Here is an 18,719-nt window from a genome sequence, read left to right as displayed (position 1 = left end):
TCCTCTTGAGAAGTGTGGTGGTAAACTCCATTATAAAATCCTAGAAAAGAGTGACTATTTCTTATTAGTTTTCATAGGAAATAATTCAACTGAAGTTAATTTAAGACAAAGATTTTTTTGAAGATAGTATTTTTTTTAATCTGAGAAAAAAGCAAGAAGTTTTTGAAAGCAGAAAGAAACATATTTAATCTCCTCACTTATGAAAAAGGAAGCTGAATATTAGAGATTAGGGGTTCCTCAAACCACTAGTGGCTGATGAAGTGGAAATCCTAGCCCAGAAACCGTAGCATTTTGTAACGAAGTCAAATCTGTCTTCGTGACACACTATTTTGGGCAGTTGTTCCTACTGAGCTGTCAAATTTCAACTGGACCCTCTTGTATCTTAACCAACAAGCTACTCTTGAGGCAGATGGTTACACCAGAATCACTCCAGTACAGCAGACATTTTAATGTCTATGTACTAGTTAATACCACCAGGGGTGAATGCCATACTGACACTTGATCCTGTACCCCTTGCACTTGAGTTACATAGAGACCTTGAGATCACCACTGAGGAGTAGAGCTCTTTCCTTCCAACTCATCCCATCTGCTCCTTTCTTGTCTCCTGTCCAAACGTTAGACGGATCTACTGCTTACTCACTTCAATGGAGATGCGTCCACATGAGGAACTAGTCCAAGTGAAATTCACGTACACCTTCAGGTAAGGCTGGGCTTGGGTGTATTCTTATTTTAGCTTTGTGACAGTATCTGAAGAAAATTGACACAGTTCTCCTGAGAAGACTTTACATTCCAGGGCATCTTTCCATTCAACAGGATTCAGAGATGATGGAACTTCATGTCAGCACAGGAGACAGCAGAGAAGGATTTTGGCATTCTCAAGCTTTGAGTCATAACTGATACCTTGCTAGCATAAGACAGAAAGAATATTTTGTGACATTTCAGGATTTGCCAAAGGCAAATGAATACCAAACTCAATAGTTGTCTTAGTGTAGGGCCTCCTTTGGCTTAGATAGATGGAAGTGGAAATAAAAAATTTTAAATAAACTTAAATCCAACTAGCAAATCTATTTTTCTTTTGTTTGTGAGATTATAATATAATTATATAATTTCTCCCTCTTCTTTCATCCATTCAATCCCTCCCATATACCCCTTCTTTCAAAGATATTTGGAAGAATATTTAATACACAGTCACCAGAAAGTTTGCCATGCAACCCCATTAAAATTCTACACACAGGGAGATCTATGCCCAAATTAATATTATATTTAATACAGGACCTCAGAAAATAGATCTAGATAAATTGAAATCATTGAAAAGGCATATTAGGAATGTCAGAAGAAAAGCACTTTTTCTGGAGGAATAATAAAACTTAAGGAATATGCTAAGAGGCATGAATACTTGCAAATAATATAAATTAAATAAAAAGCATTCAGGAAAAAAATTCCATCTACTTTTTTTTTCAGGCTGAAAGAAAAGGATCTGAAATACACTCAATCAAATAATTTAGCTCTATGCAATACTGTCTTAAATTGAGAATGAATTAGTTATATATATATATATATGGTTGTAGTTCAGCTGCAAACTAAATAACACTAAAGTGTATTAGGCTTTCACTCTGGGCATAATCTTTACATTTAAACATCAAGTATCCCTTTGTTGAATGTTTCCTCTATAAAAGTGATAAAACTGACCCTTGGAAGGATAATTCACTAGTTCATACACATAGAAGAGGGATTGGATCCTCATCTGTTGAACCGGAACAGTGATATTGTGTGTATCTCTCTATACTAAATAAATAAGATGAGAAATGTGTGCTGTCTGTGACAGAGTATTAATACATGATCAGCTTCTTACCAGTCTCGTGTTACCAGAGTCTCCTTTTACAACTGATTATTGTGACTTCATTTCCATTGATAGCATATGATGTCACACAAGTCAGAAACATCTACTGTGTTAGCATTTAGTGAGAAATGGTATACATGTGATCTAAGATACACTAGACAGTAAAGTCTTTCTTATCATATCCTCTCAAATATGGCATGTGTGAGATAAATAAATAGATATAATTACATGGGAAGAGAAAAAGAAAGGGAAGAAAGGAGAGGAGAGAGGAGAGGGGAGGGGAGGGAAAAGGAGAGGAAAGCAGAGAAACACAATTACATAATTAGGATTTCAATCTTGAAATTTTAAACCTGGAACTATTAAGGTTAATAAAAGCCTACTCTAGGGAGGGGGACTTGATTGGGGGAGGGGAGGGAAAGGGGAGGCGGCAGTGGGGAAGAGACAGAAATCTTTAATAAATAAACAAATAAATAAAAATTAAAAAAAAAATAATTGTGGGACAGAGTATGTAGCCCAGGCAGTGGCAGAGTGCTTGCCTAACCTACACAAGACCCTGGGTTTGATCATGTAGCATCAAAACAAAGAGGATAGTGCATAACTCACTATTCATAAGTAAATATATTTGTTCATCTATATATAGATAGGGTATGTATATATGTGCAGATATATGCATGCATTGTATATCTATAATAATTCTAAATTATACAGAAGTTCCTCATAATAATCATCAGATCATATTTTCTAAAGAACTAGCTACATCCCTAACCAAGGTGATCTAAAGAATATTTTTATTCAAACTATATTTTTATTTTTGTAATTGCTTGGCATCTTTACATATTTGTGTAATGAACTTTGGTCATTTTCATTTCCCCCATTCCCTTTTCTTATCCCAACTTCTTTTTCACTGGAATACTGCTCAATAAGCCCCTTCTTGTCTTCACAGCGTTTTTGTTGTGTGTGGTCCACAGAGTCAATGAATGTTTCATGCCTGAGTATGGGTGGAAGGCTTATTTTACTGAGGGAAAGACAATGTATCATGGCTACCCCAATGAACAAAGTGACACCTATCCCTCCAAAGGTTTTAATTCCCAACAGTCCCTTGGGGAGAGGTAGAGCCTCTTAGGGCCCCTTAGGTGCAATCCCAGGCCAACCACAGCTGCTGTGAGTTTATGAGTGCAGCAGCTATGCCATGTCAGAGGGCATCTTTGGCTGCATATTTCTCTATCTTCTGTCTTCTCCTTTCTTTCCATCCCCACTTCCATGATGTTCCCTGAGTCTTGAAGAGAGTAATGTAGCTGTTTTGTCTAGGGCTCTCCCAGCACTTGTGGGTTCCTGCATTTATTGCTGTCTGCTACAGTGGGAAGCTTTTCTGTTGGAGGTAGTAGATAGCGCTAATCTGTAAGTATTAACATGAGTATTTACAAGGCAGTTAGACATGATCCTTTAGCAAAGCAATACTATCAGGTATTCAGTGGGACCTATGACTTACCCAGCCATGGACTCTTGACCTGATTAACAGAACCAAGGCATGAGTTCCTGCCTCAAATCCAATAAGAAAGTGGTGGTTTCCATGATAGCAGTCATGCCGCTAGCACAGTAGGAAGGTATGTCTTCCCTGGCAAACCATTATTTCAGGGTTCCCTGCTGGATAAGACCAAACTGTGCTAGTCTCTTCACTAGCAGAGTTGATCCTGTGCTCCACATTATCTTTCTGTGTTTTATTTTGGCTTGCAAACATCTTGCCAAAAATTCTTTGTTATTTGTGTATGTTTTATAATCCTGAGTACAGGCATTAAGTAACACGACTTTTGTTCAATTTCCGTGGAAGTCTTTATTTCTTTAACCTTCTGCTTTTGCCATTAATCTTTTAGAAAGGCTGTGTGAGGTTGCAAGTTCCCAACTCTGTACTCTGTAGCCTGAATCTACTATATCCATCATGCAAATCTCAGAACTGCGGGAGAAGCGCTTCTTAAACATCCTTTGGTGAGAGATAAAGTTTCCATCTCATGATTTGTACTGAGAATAGATCATTTTGCAATATGACTTGACACAAACTACTTGAAACCATCAACACTACTTTAGATGCTATAATCAATCCCTGTTGCTGTTAAGTCACATTTTGCCTGATTTCACAGAGATTCTGTATTTTACCTGTCAGCCTAGTTGAAGCAAAAGGTTTTAAGATTCCTAATAAATTATTTTACCCCACTGTCCTGGATTTCCTTGGTCATCTCTGGAAAGAAGTTCAGGGAATTTATTTTAACCTCCTACTGATCTCTCCACCTAGGAAAAATCTTAGAAGTTCCCACTACAAATGACGGCATGACAGGTCCAGTGCAGAAGCAGCGGCACGGTCTCTCAGTTGTGCAATGAGCAGCCCTGAATTGTATTTTTATAAAAGCCTTCTAGAAAAACACAAGACATTTTCTCTCCTGTTTATCCACTGACGTTGCTGTTTACATTTCAGCTTACATATTGTAATTCATGGCTAGACTTGTTGTGTTGAACTGAAAAGTTAAAATTAATAAGAAGGACTTGGGCACTTTTGTATGCAATGATTCCTAAATGCAATAGACTCTGCTGCTGCCCTTATTTAGGAATATGTTAGGAACATTACCCAATATTTTCTTGTAGCAGGCTTTCTTTTGGGCCACCAACCAGCTCCCAAATCATGACACGGAGACTTATCATTAGTTATGAATGTTTGGCCTTATCTTATTCTTGTCCCTCTAGCTCTTGTAATTTAATTTAACCTGTTTCTCTTCATCTACATTTTGCCTTAGAAATTTTTACCTTTCTTTCATTCTGTATCTTCTACTTTTCTGCTTCTCATTCTCTCTCAAGCCTCCTCCTACTTATTCTCTCTGCCTGCCAGCCCTACCTAGCCCTCTACTATCTAGCTTTTGGCTGGTTAGCTTTTTATTAGACCAATCAAGTGCCTTAGGCAGGCAAGGTGAAACAGCAACACATCTTTACCTAGCTACACAAATGCATCATAAACAAAAGCAACACATCTTTATATCATTAAACAAATGCAGCATGAACAAATATATCAAACTTTCACATAGTTAAAGTAACATTCCACAACACCTTCTCTGTACTAATTCAATGTTAGAAGCTTCCGTGGTAATAGACAAAGGCCAACTCTACAAATTTCTTGTTGTTTTTGTCTTTTTGGCACCAGGGAGAAGAAACACATATATGAGATGAACACAGGGAGTGCTGTACAGCTGAACTGAATACTTTGTATCTAATGAGACATTTTAGAAAAGAGATGTCTAGGCTGAGACAAAAGCACAAAGTCAGGAAGGTTAGCCAATCAGTTACTGTTTATACTAATGAATTTTCTGAATACTACACAATACTTAGAATATAATTCATAAATGTATTTAATATATATGTAGAACGCTACAATGATTTTAAGGATTTTACTTGAAAATAGAGGAATAAGTCAAAAATCTGCAAGTTTAAGGAATCGTTGCTCAGTCATCACTGAGTCTTCTTCTATATGTAAGCATCCCAAACTTGTATTAAAAAAAATGCCTGTAATGATAAATTTCTTCCTTATGTAACTTCCTCAGAGTTACTAAGTAATTTCAGATGCTAACTGGCAAAGCATCCAGAGTTCAAGCCAAACTATCTGTCTATCCAGTTTGGTGATTAACTATGCATACAGTAGCATGTTCCCCTCTAAAGAGGGAACTTCAGACCTGTGTGCAGTGGAAAAAACACTGAGTCACAGGCACGGTTGTGGAATGCAGCTTTGTTTGAACGGGAGCCAGCTGAAGGCAACAGGCAGTTTCCATCCACTGAGTAAAGAGCAAACACCCCTGAAGAGTTACGTGTGAAAGTTATGCAACGATAAGATCCAAATTATTTCAAGTCGTTCTTTGCCAAGCAAGCCTAAGGGAAATCTCCTTGGCTGCAGGTAAGGCATTGCCCCGCCCCACACGTACACTGCCTCCTACATCCCCAGAAGCCCTGGTCTCTCATCCGTGAAATCACCATTCTGTTCCTCCTGCGCATTCCTAACCGCATCAGGATGTGGCCTCTCGGGTTGCAGTGCCACTGAGTAATGATTTCTAGTGTCAATCACAGAAACAGATAAGGAAGACTGAACATGAGAAATTAACAACAGAAAATGAATTTTGTATTAAAGACATGTCCTCTTATAGGCACCATATTTAAAGTTTAAACTCATGGATTATTTTGATTACCTGATATTCTTTGCACTATTACAAAGCAGGTCTCATTAGGACTCATAAAAACCTGAGGTTAAGATGGGACAATTTACCCAAAGTCACATGACTGATAAAAAGTCAAATATAAATTTTAACTCTAAAATCTATTTTTTCTCTATGTCTTGATATATAAATGAATATCTCAAATTGGAGATGAACTTTTAATGAGAAATAGTTAGCCATGTTGAAATCCTTATAAAAGTATTTCTTAATATGAAATGCTGATAATCTCTTTTGAAAAAAAAAACCTTACTAATTAAATGTAATTTTCAGAAAGGAATCACGTTTTGGCTCTGTGTTCAGTACTGTATTCTCTCTCATTTTTCTCCTTAATCTAAAAATGACTTCAGTTTCCAAATGGAGCAACTGTATGTCAAGTTTTAAATTACAACCAAGATACAAAATGTAGTAGAAATAGCAGAACTTTTTCCGGGCACAAACTTTCGGCTATGCTGTTAAATTTTTCTTAAAAGCAACACTATTGTTTGACATTGGGGAAACTTTTATACATTACCTTGATAGCATTTATATGACATCATATTTTATAAATGTTATCCTTTATGCTAATTTACAGGCGAGAATGCTAATAGTAAACTTTGTGGGCAAACACCGAGCCAAGGGAATAAGTAAGAATTTTAAAAGAAATGTTGAGCCAAGGAGAGTTTTGAGAAACAAATAAATGATTTAATTTTAGTAGTTCCATTTAAAAAAAAAAAAGAAAGAAAGTGAATTCAAATAGAAGGGAAACAGGGCAGTAATCTCATAGGACCAACAGACAATCCAGGAACCTCCAGAGTCAGTTGTGAATATGCTGTACACACGAAGACTGACGGGAATATTCCATTGGAAGTGGCAACATTACCTAACAACAGCAGTCACCCCAACAGAAACACTTGCCCACACTGATTTGAAGTCAACCAATAGACAAGACCGTTTTCGTTGCAAAGCAGGAATTCTGAGTGGGGAAAAAGCACATGGTCTGTCAGGAAGACTGCAGGATGGATATCTGGAATGTGTGGGCTAAAAGAATGCAAAGTGCACCCGTGGTTCCATCTCTTCCCAGTCTCGACCCCCGGCTGCCTTTGCCTACCTGTTGCACATGGTCACTTGAAGCTAATACGAGAAGCCCAGACTTTCTTGGCTGCTAGTGTTCCTCTGGGTTCTGTGCTCAGAGGGAGAGGGAGCGGGGAGTACTTCCTGATTAACACTTCAGTGAGGTAGAAAGAGTCCAGCCAACAGGTCAGGGATTTCAGATTCTGGATCTGATAGTATCTAGTCAATGTGTGACCTTGAATATGAAAAAAAGTCCTCTTTAGATTTTAGCTTCTTTATAAAAAAAAAGTGTTATAAGTTATGAATCCATATATAATGCAAAATGTTTGCCATACTTTTCTGCCCTTGGCATTGAACTTGTCAGGCTACTTATCACATTTTTTTTGTATCACAGCTAGATACTTCTTTCTTACTTCTTTTTTGTGGACTCCCTTCCCAATACACACACACACGCACATGCACACATGCGTGCACAGACTATTCTGTGATGGCAAATGAACAATAAAGTAGCTGGATTTCCTAAGTGTTTAGCATCTGTGTTCACTTGTCTGAAGAAACTATCCAAATGGAGCGTACTCTGGAGAGTTGTTGAGTCTGTGTGTGGGTGTACAGGACCAGACTCAGGATTCTTCCAATGTTCTTTTGAGGTCTTCTCACCATAACTGCAAAAACTGAAAAGGATTGCTTTCACTTCCCCATTTTTCCAACAATGAGATTATAGGCGCAGATATTATCTAATTATTTACATATATAATATAATTATTATATTATTTCTAAAATTCTGTTACTATTCTGATAAGTAATTAAGTATTGCAGTAACACCTACTCTACTAATTTGTGAATATGAATATATTCAAGGTTTAATGAAAATATATTTAAACATTTATTTTCATCAGATTTCAAGGACCAAGATGTTGTTCTAAATACTCCAGAAATTTATTGTGAAAATGTTTTTCACAGTCGGCCACACCCTCAAAAAGGTTCAAGTCATTTATGGAAATGAAATGAATTCTCTCAATACATATGTATCCTTTAAAATATATTAAGGTTATATAAAAGTATAGTGGATAATTGAGATCATGTTTAATTATATAACCTGCATATAAGCACTCTAAGAATACATGTCTTATTAATTGTATATTCTCATAATTATAATAGAACTATGACTTAAAGTCTCAAACTCAGCCATGTCCTCAGCAATATACACAGAGACTTTACTTTCCACCAACTGCTACCAAAGTTTTCTCTTCTTGATTCACCCTTACCCCATCCTCTATGTGTAAGACTGTAACAGTTGAAAAACAGGGAGTCTGGATGCGACCCACTTTCTTGTTCCCTCATATTAACCTTGCCTGGGGCCACCTGTTCAACACTGCTTCAGGAAGGACAGGTAAAGAATTAAGGTGGAAAGGGGAGACTGCTCAGACCAGTGCAGGACCCAGTGGAGGTCTGAAGTTCTTTACAAGACTGGGACTCCTTCTCCCAGTCCTCTGAGCAGTCTCAGGTCTTGTACCAAGTGGGTAAAGGTATACTGTTTACTGCTGTCATAACAAATTGCCACAAACTCCGTAGTTTGGAACATTTTCCATCTTATAATTCTGTAGGCTAGACATCTGGTAGCCCCACAAAGCTGCCATAAACGCATCAGTCACCATGTCCACTTTCCTGAAGAAGCTGCTTCTAGGCTCCTCTAGGCAGCTGGCAGAATTCTGTTCTCCTCCACCTTCGGGCCATCAGTAGACAGTCATGCTCTGAATCTCTCTGACGTCAGACCCACAGTGTTTTCTATGTTTATGGCCCCCAGCAGTTCATTAGGTCCACTGATTAATCTGTAATAATTGAATGCATATAGTTATCAAATCTGCCACGTCCTTCTGGCTGTCTACAGTGACTGTCACATTGCAGAGGTTATGGTTTGTACATCTTTGGGTGGTGCTACTGCACTTTACAGGAAACCTTCTATCTTCCACAGGAAACCATCAGGGAGTCCTAGGGAAAGTATTGTACCTTCTCTATGTGCAGTGGCTTATTTCTGGGAATCCTCTGCTACAGGCTTGGCTTTTGACATCTTTGAAGGAAGTATCTCCTATGGCTGTTACTCTCTCTGTGTTGTGAACTTGTTCCTATAGAGTCGGAAGGTTGGATTGGGGCGTGAAAAGGAGCCATGTTCTCACAACCCACACCAGGCAGCCCAATTATAAGGTTCTTCTTCATGGTTGTTTTGATCCTCCCCCTTTCTTCCATGGCCCCTTTCCCCTAACTCCACCTGTTCAAAATTAATAAAGAATAGAGGTTTCTTGAAATTTAATAAGCTGTTTCTCTTTGAAAAGCTTGGAACAGGCATTTGTATGACTTAGAAATGTAAGTTTAGAACAAAACATTCATTTGTAGATCCTTAGCTGTGAGATGTCTGTGAGCTGTACCAATCACCAAGATATGAGGTGTTTAAGAAGAGGACAAACACTTTTCATATCCAAATCTATGACCTCATTTTTATATTGTTCCATACCCGTCATTTTCTAGAATAGATAGCAGCACTTTGTAAAAACCTACAAGGTAATAATGAATATACATACTCTATAATAAATGCATACAACAATATACTGTTTTCAGAATTTTTAAATTTTGAAGAGCATGAAAAGTAATACATCATTCAATGCTTTCACATGCCTTTCTCAAATTCCGGTGCAAAACAGATGAGATCAGGTGAATTTTGGGTTGGTATGACCATAAATATTGGTGCTAAACAGTGTGACAGAGAACCCACAGTTCAAGTGGACACAGACTTCTAGAAACATTATTCCTCACTGTTGCTTTATATTCAAGCTTATTACTTTCATTCAAAACTGGGCAAAATAGTGATGCAAATGTGATCAGAAAGTGTGTATAGAGTGGCTGTCCAGACTCTACCTGGTGCTCTTCTCTCGAGGCCACTTTAGCTGAGGGATGCCACTGCTTTGTGGCAGAAATCATTCGGCCATTGTATGCTACACTTCTTTTTTGTAGTGTAGAGGATTCTCGGGGTATTTCTTCCCTTCCTTCAGTAAGAGTCTCCTGCTGAAGGGAAGTCAAGAATCTGCCTCCTGGAATCCCCCATGTCAGAGGCCAGTATTAAAGCAAAAAAGCTGTCTTTCAGTGTCTGTTTCTTACCCTTCTACTGACCAGCTACCACCACACACTGAGAGTCAATCCTTTCGAGAGTGACCACCTTCTAATCTTGCCATCTTTTAATTTTTTTTTCAAATTTTCAAGTTTAATAGCTACTACAAAAAGAACAGGCTGATTTCTGCAACAGGTATATCATATAGTCTACCCACAACACATCTCAGGCCATTCCCAACAGTGGAAGAAAGGCCAACCCCCACCCTCAGCACTGTAGGAAAGGCATGTCTTGGATGACACCAAGTTTTGTTTTTAAGCATGATAGAGTACAAGAGATTTTCTTCTGGCTGCCCAATGGAGCCTGGCAGAAAAATGGTTCAGTGCTCACTTCTGCTTAGAGAAATATTCTTTGCTCTTTTGGACATCCTGCCCCCAACTTCAAAGCCACAGCTGTTATGCCAGATGGCCAATTCAAAGATATCAGCCTAAGTTATTACAAAGGAAAATATGTCGTATTCTTCTTTTACCCTCTGGAATTTACTTTTGTGTGCCCCACTGAGATCATTGCTTTCAGTGATAGGGCAGAAGAATTTAAGAAACTGAACTGCCAAGTGATTGGAGCTTCTGTGGATTCTCACTTCTGTCATCTGGCATGGGTTAATACACCCAAGAAACAAGAAGGATTGGGACCTATGAACATCTTTTAATTTTTAATTAGAGCATATGTAGTGGAAAGTGGGGCGCTGACATGGATCACACATGGAAGTCAGAAGACAACTTGTAGAGGATGGGTTCTCTCCTTTCACTGTGTGGGTCCAAGAGATCAAACTCAGGTCATCAAACTTGGTGACAAACAACTTTATTAGCTGAGCCATCTCACCAGTTTGAGCTTGTCATCATAATTCTGTCCATCTTCTGTATTTCCTCAGATCCCATTACATTTATCCATGTGGTGGTAGTTAACACAACACAGTAGAAATCATCTGCTTATTTATATTTCGTCCACAGACAAGTATTTTCTGAAAATCACTTAATATTCAAAGTCAACATAAAACTGTCTCATAGTGAATAGTTAATGAACACTGTATGAATGGATAAACAGTTTTAATAATGCTAGGTCATCATATAGCAGCAACCAGACCAGATTTAGTTTCCATGCTTGAGTCTATAGGTATGATGGTGCCCATTCTACGTATGCTGATCATCATATCTGACCATAATGCCTCACTATCTTTCTCCTGACTGAGATAATGACTGCGAAGATGTAGTTGAGCAAAGGAAGCAAGCAGTGTATGCACTCACCATGTTGCCTAAGCCTGTCGCATAAACAGCATGACTCATATTAGTCGTGTCCATACTAGAAGCCCAGAAGTACCCTGCCCGTGGTTTATAGTTAGCAGGAACTTACTACTATAGGCCTTGAGTGATTGCTGTGTGTCTGTTTCCTAACGTGTACTGAGCTATGCAACAACATAAGCTTTACCACAAAACCACAACCCTATCAAAGAAGTAAGTACAGGGAGCATATGCTTCCCATAGGGGATGACAATAATCCACTCATCCAAGATGGACTCAACAGCTCACATGCCTCCCAATCAACTCTTGAGCTTGCTGTCAGCTTGTAATTGTAGTATTGCTTGTTCCTCCTTTTCACCTGCTGTGGTGCACTGTACTTATCCTTTAACAATGCCTCTGGATGAAGCTGAAAGTCTCTTGGAGACCAGAACAATGCTTTATCCATCTGCACTCTGTCTGCTGTTAAATATATGCAAAAGGAATAAATTAATAAGTTAAAGACTATGTTGATTGCCTTATTCCATTTTCCACTATTAGAACAGAACACCACAGACTGGATAATTTATAAACAATAGAAGCTTATTTGGATTATGATCCTAAAAGCTAGGAAGCCGGAGACTGAGGATTCACTTCTAGTAGGACTTTCTTTCTGCCACAAATGTCATTACATAATATTGACTCCTATGGCAATCAGACCCAAAACCAGGGACCCACATTCAACTCCTGCACACATCGTACACACACATATATACATGTACACATGCACACACACATACACACATAAATAACTGTTTTTAAAAAGTAAACTGGAGTTTCTATTTGTGCCCACAAAGCTAGTTTAATTTAATATTCACAAATACCTTGAGGAAATAAAATTGAATCTATCCATTTTATATTAAAGGAAATATAAGGCACACAGAGGGGAAAGGACTTGCTAGGTTTACAGGTGCCAAGGGGCAGAGGTCAGATGAGACCACAGGTGTGACAGTTAATACTAATTATCAACCCGTCAGGATCTAGAAGGTCAATTTCTGGTAATGGCTGCATTCCATAGGCTGGAATCCCAGAGAGAGTAAAACACCAATGTTCATCTCCCTCTGCTTCCTGACTATGGACACTATATGGTTAGGTGCCTCACATTCTTGCCACTGTGGCTTCCCCTCCATGATGAACTGTGTTCCCTGGAACCGTGAACCACAGTAGACCCCTCCTATCTTAAATTGTCTTTGTCACATATTTCGCCTCATGTCTTAGGTAGGGTTACTATTGCTGTGATGAAATGTCACAACCAAAATGCAAGTCTGGAGGCAAGGGTCTATTCTGTTTCCACTTCCACATCGCTGTTCATCATTGAGGGAAGTCAGCCCAGGAACTCATACAGGGCAGGAACAGATACAACACAGATGTGTACTGCTTGCTGCCTCTGGCTTGCTCAGCCTGATTTCTTATAGAACCCAGGACCTCCAGGCCAGGGGTGGCACTATCTATCACTAATTAAGAAAATGTTCTACAGGCTTGCCAACAACCTGAACTTATGAAGTCTCTCTCTCTCTCTCTCTCTCTCTCTCTCTCTCTCTCTCTCTCTCTTTTTCTTTTCTTCATTTTTTAAGAGAGGGATTCTCATTATAACCCTAGATGTCCTGAAAGTCACTTTATAGAACAAGCTGGCCTCAAACCCAAAGATCAATCTGCCTCCCAAGTGCTGGAATTAAAGGCATGTGCCACCACCGCCCGGCTGGAGGCATTTTCTTAATTGAGGTTCCCTGCTCCCAGATGACTTTAGCTTGTGTCAAGTTGGCATACAACATACGACCATCTAGTTTACCTCAGTAATGAGAAAAGTAGCTAACATACACAGCCCGACCACCATGCTGCCTCTACTATGAGAGTCTCTACAACTCCATCCAATAAGGAAGTGGGCGTTATCATGTAGAAGACCAGAGCTGCAGTCCTTGTGTGCTCTATCTGGCTAGGAATTATCTGGCAGCCGTGCAATACAAAAATAATAATTACTGAAGTATTCATTTTGAATTTGAAAGAGAGCACTCATTTATCTACACAAAAAGTAAAGTAGGTTTTGGAACCGTGGCCCTCTGTGACTGACATATAGGCAGCATCTCATCGGCCCTTCCATTACGGTTTTTACATAAGAATTTAAAATGCTGTCCAAACGTAGCAAATGATCCCATGTGGATGCAGATGAATAATGCCTAAAATGTCAAATTATAACAAAATTTTTAAGAAGCAAAGCTTAGTTAGAGGTCTTCCGACAATGGGGGTGGATCTTACAAAGGGTATTAAACCCCACCCTGCCTTGTTCCCTAGCCATGAGATGAATAGTTTTGTCATATGGTCCCACAATAATGTGATCGTTGCTTCAAACTCAAAACCAACAAGGCCATCTTACCATAAACTGAAAACTCTGAAACTTTGAACCAATTAGCCTCGTTTATGAAGCTCATTGTCTCCAGTATTTTGTCACAGTACCAGAAAGCTAACACCACCCATTACATACTGGTGGTGAGTAATGTAAAAGAGGACGGGGCAGGTTTCCTTCATCTTCTGACACATAAAACACACTGTTGTGTAAAAGAGTTTATTGTTAATACAATTTAGAAATAACTTCTGGTTTTTTTTTTCCTAGACTGCACTTCTGAGCATACTTTGAAGGCAAGCTGGATGGTATATTGTGTAACAGTTATTACCTTTGGAGACCGCAACCATCTGGGCTCAACATCCTCTTAGAAGGAATATAAGTATGGCTGCCAAGGCCACACACTATGATCAAAAACAACTGAAAGATAAAAACGAAGAAGAAAAGCAGAGAGAATTTCCAAGTACTCAAAGCACTTACAGACAAAAATTTCACACTATTCAAAGGAAGTTAATGTCTTTTTATTCCTGTATTTAACTACAAGAAATAGTTTTTACAAGTATGTTTTTCCTTTCTCTGAATGATGGATGAGCCACCCATGTTCTAGAATTGTGACCTTGTCACCAGCCTTGTAGGGTTCTCTAATTCCAAGTGCCTTTAAGTCCTAATGGAGACTCCTCAAAGAACCACAAAACCAAACCTTTATGAGTCCTTAGGATCAACTCTAGCAAATTTTGTGACACCAACTACCCTTTGTGGTGGCAACCCCTTACCACACATACCATAGCCCTGTAAACAGAGACTGCTCATTCATTTCCCGGCTGCCCAGACATGAATAATCACACAGAAACTATACTAATTACAACACTGTTTGGCCGATATCTCAGGCATATTTCTAGCTAGCTCTTACATCTTAAATTAATCTATTTCTATTATTTTATATTTTACCATGAGGCTTGCAGTTTGTTACCTCTTGCTTCTTAGGCAGCTATATGGCATTTGGCTCCTTTGACAGCTACATGGCATCTCCTTGACTCTGCCTACTCTCTCTATATATCTCTGTTTGGATTTTCCACCTAGCTTTACTCTGCTAAGTCATTGGCCCAAATAGCTTTATTCATCAACCAATAAAAAGCAACACATATACAGAAGGACATCCTATATCATGGCCCCATTTCCTTTATTTATTAACAAAATAATAAATCAATTCTAGCTGCCACAGAGAATGATAGTTTTACTCAGGAAAACTCTGAAGTATAGAAGGTTGAGGGGAAAGCTGAGTTCACCAAAGCACTTAATTTTAGTCATGTTGCAAGACAGCAACAAGCCAAGAAATTAATTGTTCTCATCTTTATGCAAACTCAGCCTCAAGCTTTCTATAAAGTTTTCTTCAAGAGACGGGCCAGGTTTTCTTCATAGAGGAAAACAAATGTCCTGCCTGTGCTCTTAGAAGAATATGAACTTGGAGTATTTGAGGGTCAGGGAGGACTGTGCTGCCAGCCAAGTAGTATTTATTGAGCACAGATGACAAACCTGAACTATACCTTCAGACGAAAAGTGTGTGAATAACAGATGCATGTATCCATCTTCCCACTTATCGCCCCATTTGGAAATCTCATGACCCATCATGCCCAAAATTGAATCCATTCAACTTCCATTAAAATAATTCTTCCTTGTAATTTTGATCTATGCCCAACATACTACCCATCCAACAGTTAATTCTTTATTCTTCTTTCTTGCACACTGCTTCTCCTTCTCCTACACGATCTTGAACAAATCTTGTGGTCATATTGTTTTCTGGTTTTAATGGCATTGCCTGAATTACTACAGCAATGACGTCCACTCTTGCTTTTTCTGATTCATTTTCCATAGACTATAGTCACCATGACCTTCTGAGAGATGAAGACAGAGAGAAACAGAGGTAAAAAGAGGGAAGGAAGAAGGATAGAGTTTTTGAAGGGTCCTAAACACAGCAGGGTGCTCCATCCTGGACCCTGGATTAGGCACAAACCACACCCAAGCTTCTACTTTTACAGAGAGTTCCTTTATTAAATGGGGGAAGGGAGTACGGTGGCCATTTCTGACACAGGCGATTCACAGATTAATAAAAATGGGTTAATTTAAGATATAAGAGTTAGCCAGGAATGTGCTAAGCCATTGGTCAAGCAGTGTTGTAATTAATATAGTTTCTGTGTGATTATTTGGGTCTGGGTGGCCAGGAACAAAAGAATAGTCTCCATTTACAAAACTATGTTTGAAACCTTTTGGCTATGGGACATACAATTGCTTAACACCCGAACTGCTAGATTGGATTGGGGAATTAACATTCAGTGGGCAAGATTGCTCTTATTGAATATGTGGCTGGCATCATAAGAAATGATTACATAATCCAAAAGGTAAAACTTGACTTCTGCATAAAGGTGCACAACATTAGTGAGTATTGGCTCATTTGTATAGTGGCAGGATTTAGGGAGAAGTTGACATTGTGGCAGTGAGGAGAAACTCAAGAGATTAGGTTCTGGGAGCTAGAAATTAGAAACATACGTGGGAGGGTTAGAAAATGATGTTCTCTTGAAATGGAGTTATCCTCACTCAGGTGATCAACTATGGAATACTGCTCAGCTTTAAAGAAAAATGAAATCACGAACTTTGTGGTAAATGGATGGAACTAAAAAACATATTGAGTAAGGTAATCCAGACCAAGAAAGACCACCTCATTCTCAGTTTTTATCTTGTTTTGAGTCATAGGCAGTTATTGTCTATAATAAATGAATTCTCTCTCTCTCTCTCTCTCTCTCTCTCTTTATTTCCACATTCTTTATCCCATAAGAGCTCATTGTAATATGCCTACTATATGTCTGTATGTGCATGTGTATATATTTCAAAAATATATATCTAATTTTATTATATAATCTACAAATATATTAAAGTATAAATATATTTAAATATAGTATTTCTTTAGGTATTTATGTGTTTTAAAGTTACTCAGATCAACCTCCTGAATTAATCTCTTGTCAGTACTTCTTCAGATGGACACATTTATAAAACTATTACAGAAGTTAAATTAGAAAGGCAAGAGGAAATAGGTATTCAACAGAGCCATGCAGAGGACAGAATGATATGATCATCTAGCCTGGTGGAAAGAGTCTAACAAGGGATGGAACAATACTTAATCAATGACTCTGAAGTCCCTTAACAATGAAGAGATTCATACTTAGACATAAAAGAGTAAAAGAGAACTATTAAATGTTGCTTTCTCTTATTGCATGCAAATGGGAACTAAGTAACACAAAGAACAAGGATGGCTAAGAAAACAAATTACCGTCCCCCTTGGACATTGCATTAAGATTAAAAGAACATGTACAGATCTACTTGGAGGAGAGACAGTTCAGAAAATTACTTCTTTGCTTTTCTAACGTCATGAAATAAAACCTTTTAAGCCCAACTTTCAGGCTGCGTTTCTCAAGAGGCACCCTATAGTTGACAGGCCTATTCATTCTTGAAATTAAACTTGTCTTCAGAATGTCAACTTCCACTCATACTGATGCTCCTGGGAATGTTCCACCACAGGCTGGTAAGCATTAGTACCCTAAAGTGAGCCTTGCCACACACACACACACACACACACACACACACACACACACACACAGACATGTGACATGCACTGAGGCATCTTTTGTCATTTCTTTTGCTCCCAGACATTACAAATTCTGCCAGAGTTCCATCCACATGGTTCTGAGGCCTAAGTTGCTGGCTTAGCTTCTGTTTAAGTAGATGATGGCAAACTCTAAAACAAGATGGACAATTTGGAAGCTCCAGTAGCTCAGGCTGAATTGTCATCACCTCCAAATCTGGCTCTACAAATTCTACAAGTTTCTCATTAGAGAAGTGTCTGCCACCAGTTTGGAATTTTAAAGTATCCCTTTTGAATATGGGTGAATTAGTCTGGATTCTCTAGCGTAATAGAACTTATAGAATGAACCTCTCTATAAATAAAATGGCACTGATTAGAACAACCTTCAGGCTGTGGTCCAGCTAATTCAACCATGGTTGCCTATGAACAGAAGGTCCAAGAGTCCAGTAGTTCTTCGGTCCAAGAGGTTGGATATCTTAACTGGTCTTCAAGTATGCCAGAATCTGGGAAACATAGGTTCTAATGCCAGTAAAGAAATGGACTTGCTAGATAAGAGCAAGCAGACAGAGTAAAGTGAAGCTTCCTTCTTCCATGCCCTTCTATAGGCTGCCAGCAGAAGGTATAGCCCAGATTAGAGTTGGGTCTTCTCACCTCAGAAGATCTGTATTAAAGGTATGTCTTCCTACCTCAAAGATCCAGATAGATGTGGATTTTCTTACTTCAAAGGATGTAACTAAGCAAAAATTCCTCATAGATGTGCCCAGCTGTTGTGGGATTTCAATCCCTTTAGCCAAAGGCTTTTGGGGTTATGAGCCCTAGGGCATGGTCTTGTCTGTTTACATGGCTCTTGCACTCTCTCTTGGCGTGGTGGAGAGCAAGTGGCCAAGAGGCAGCGCGGTTGGTGCTCTTCACCCCTGGGCAGAAAGGCTGGATGAGGCAGTTCAGTCAGTAGCTGTGTCTGATTTGTTCTGTATCTGTAAATTTGTCTTTCCATTGCACCCCTTAATAAATTGTGGATTCTCACATCACCCAGGCATTTTGAGGTTTATTTAATTACAAATATAGTCAAGTTGACCACCAACACATGTCTTTAATAGCTCTTTAGAGACTAGTGCATGATTGTTGTGAGTTTGAGGCCAGCCTAGGCTACACAGCAAGCACCAGGCCAACCAAGACCTT

At 38.8% G+C, this 18,719-nt stretch overlaps 1 long non-coding RNA gene across 8 annotated transcripts in view; it reads left to right on the top strand.

The window, feature by feature from the left end:
• The window catches only part of LOC126511319 (uncharacterized), a 116,873-nt gene that overhangs the window by 81,873 nt on the left and 16,281 nt on the right, over window positions 1–18,719 (top strand). The window contains exons 3-7 of one of the 8 annotated variants that reach the window (XR_007594655.1): window positions 620–700; window positions 3,712–3,823; window positions 5,025–5,768; window positions 14,177–16,595; window positions 17,347–18,212. This is a non-coding gene — a long non-coding RNA (uncharacterized lncRNA). The remainder of the gene's footprint in view (window positions 1–619; window positions 701–3,711; window positions 3,824–5,024; window positions 5,769–14,176; window positions 16,596–17,346; window positions 18,213–18,719) is intronic. The other 7 variants (XR_007594658.1, XR_007594653.1, XR_007594654.1 and 4 more) reach the window with 7 other exon arrangements.

Source organism: Alexandromys fortis, unplaced genomic scaffold, assembly GCF_014885135.2.
Source record: "Alexandromys fortis isolate MF-2015 unplaced genomic scaffold, M_Fortis_MF-2015_v1.1 scaffold_97, whole genome shotgun sequence".
In the NCBI taxonomy this organism is placed as follows: domain Eukaryota; kingdom Metazoa; phylum Chordata; class Mammalia; order Rodentia; family Cricetidae; genus Alexandromys; species Alexandromys fortis.
Note: the sequence above shows the minus strand (reverse complement) of the source record. Positions and strands in the feature narration are given on the sequence as shown.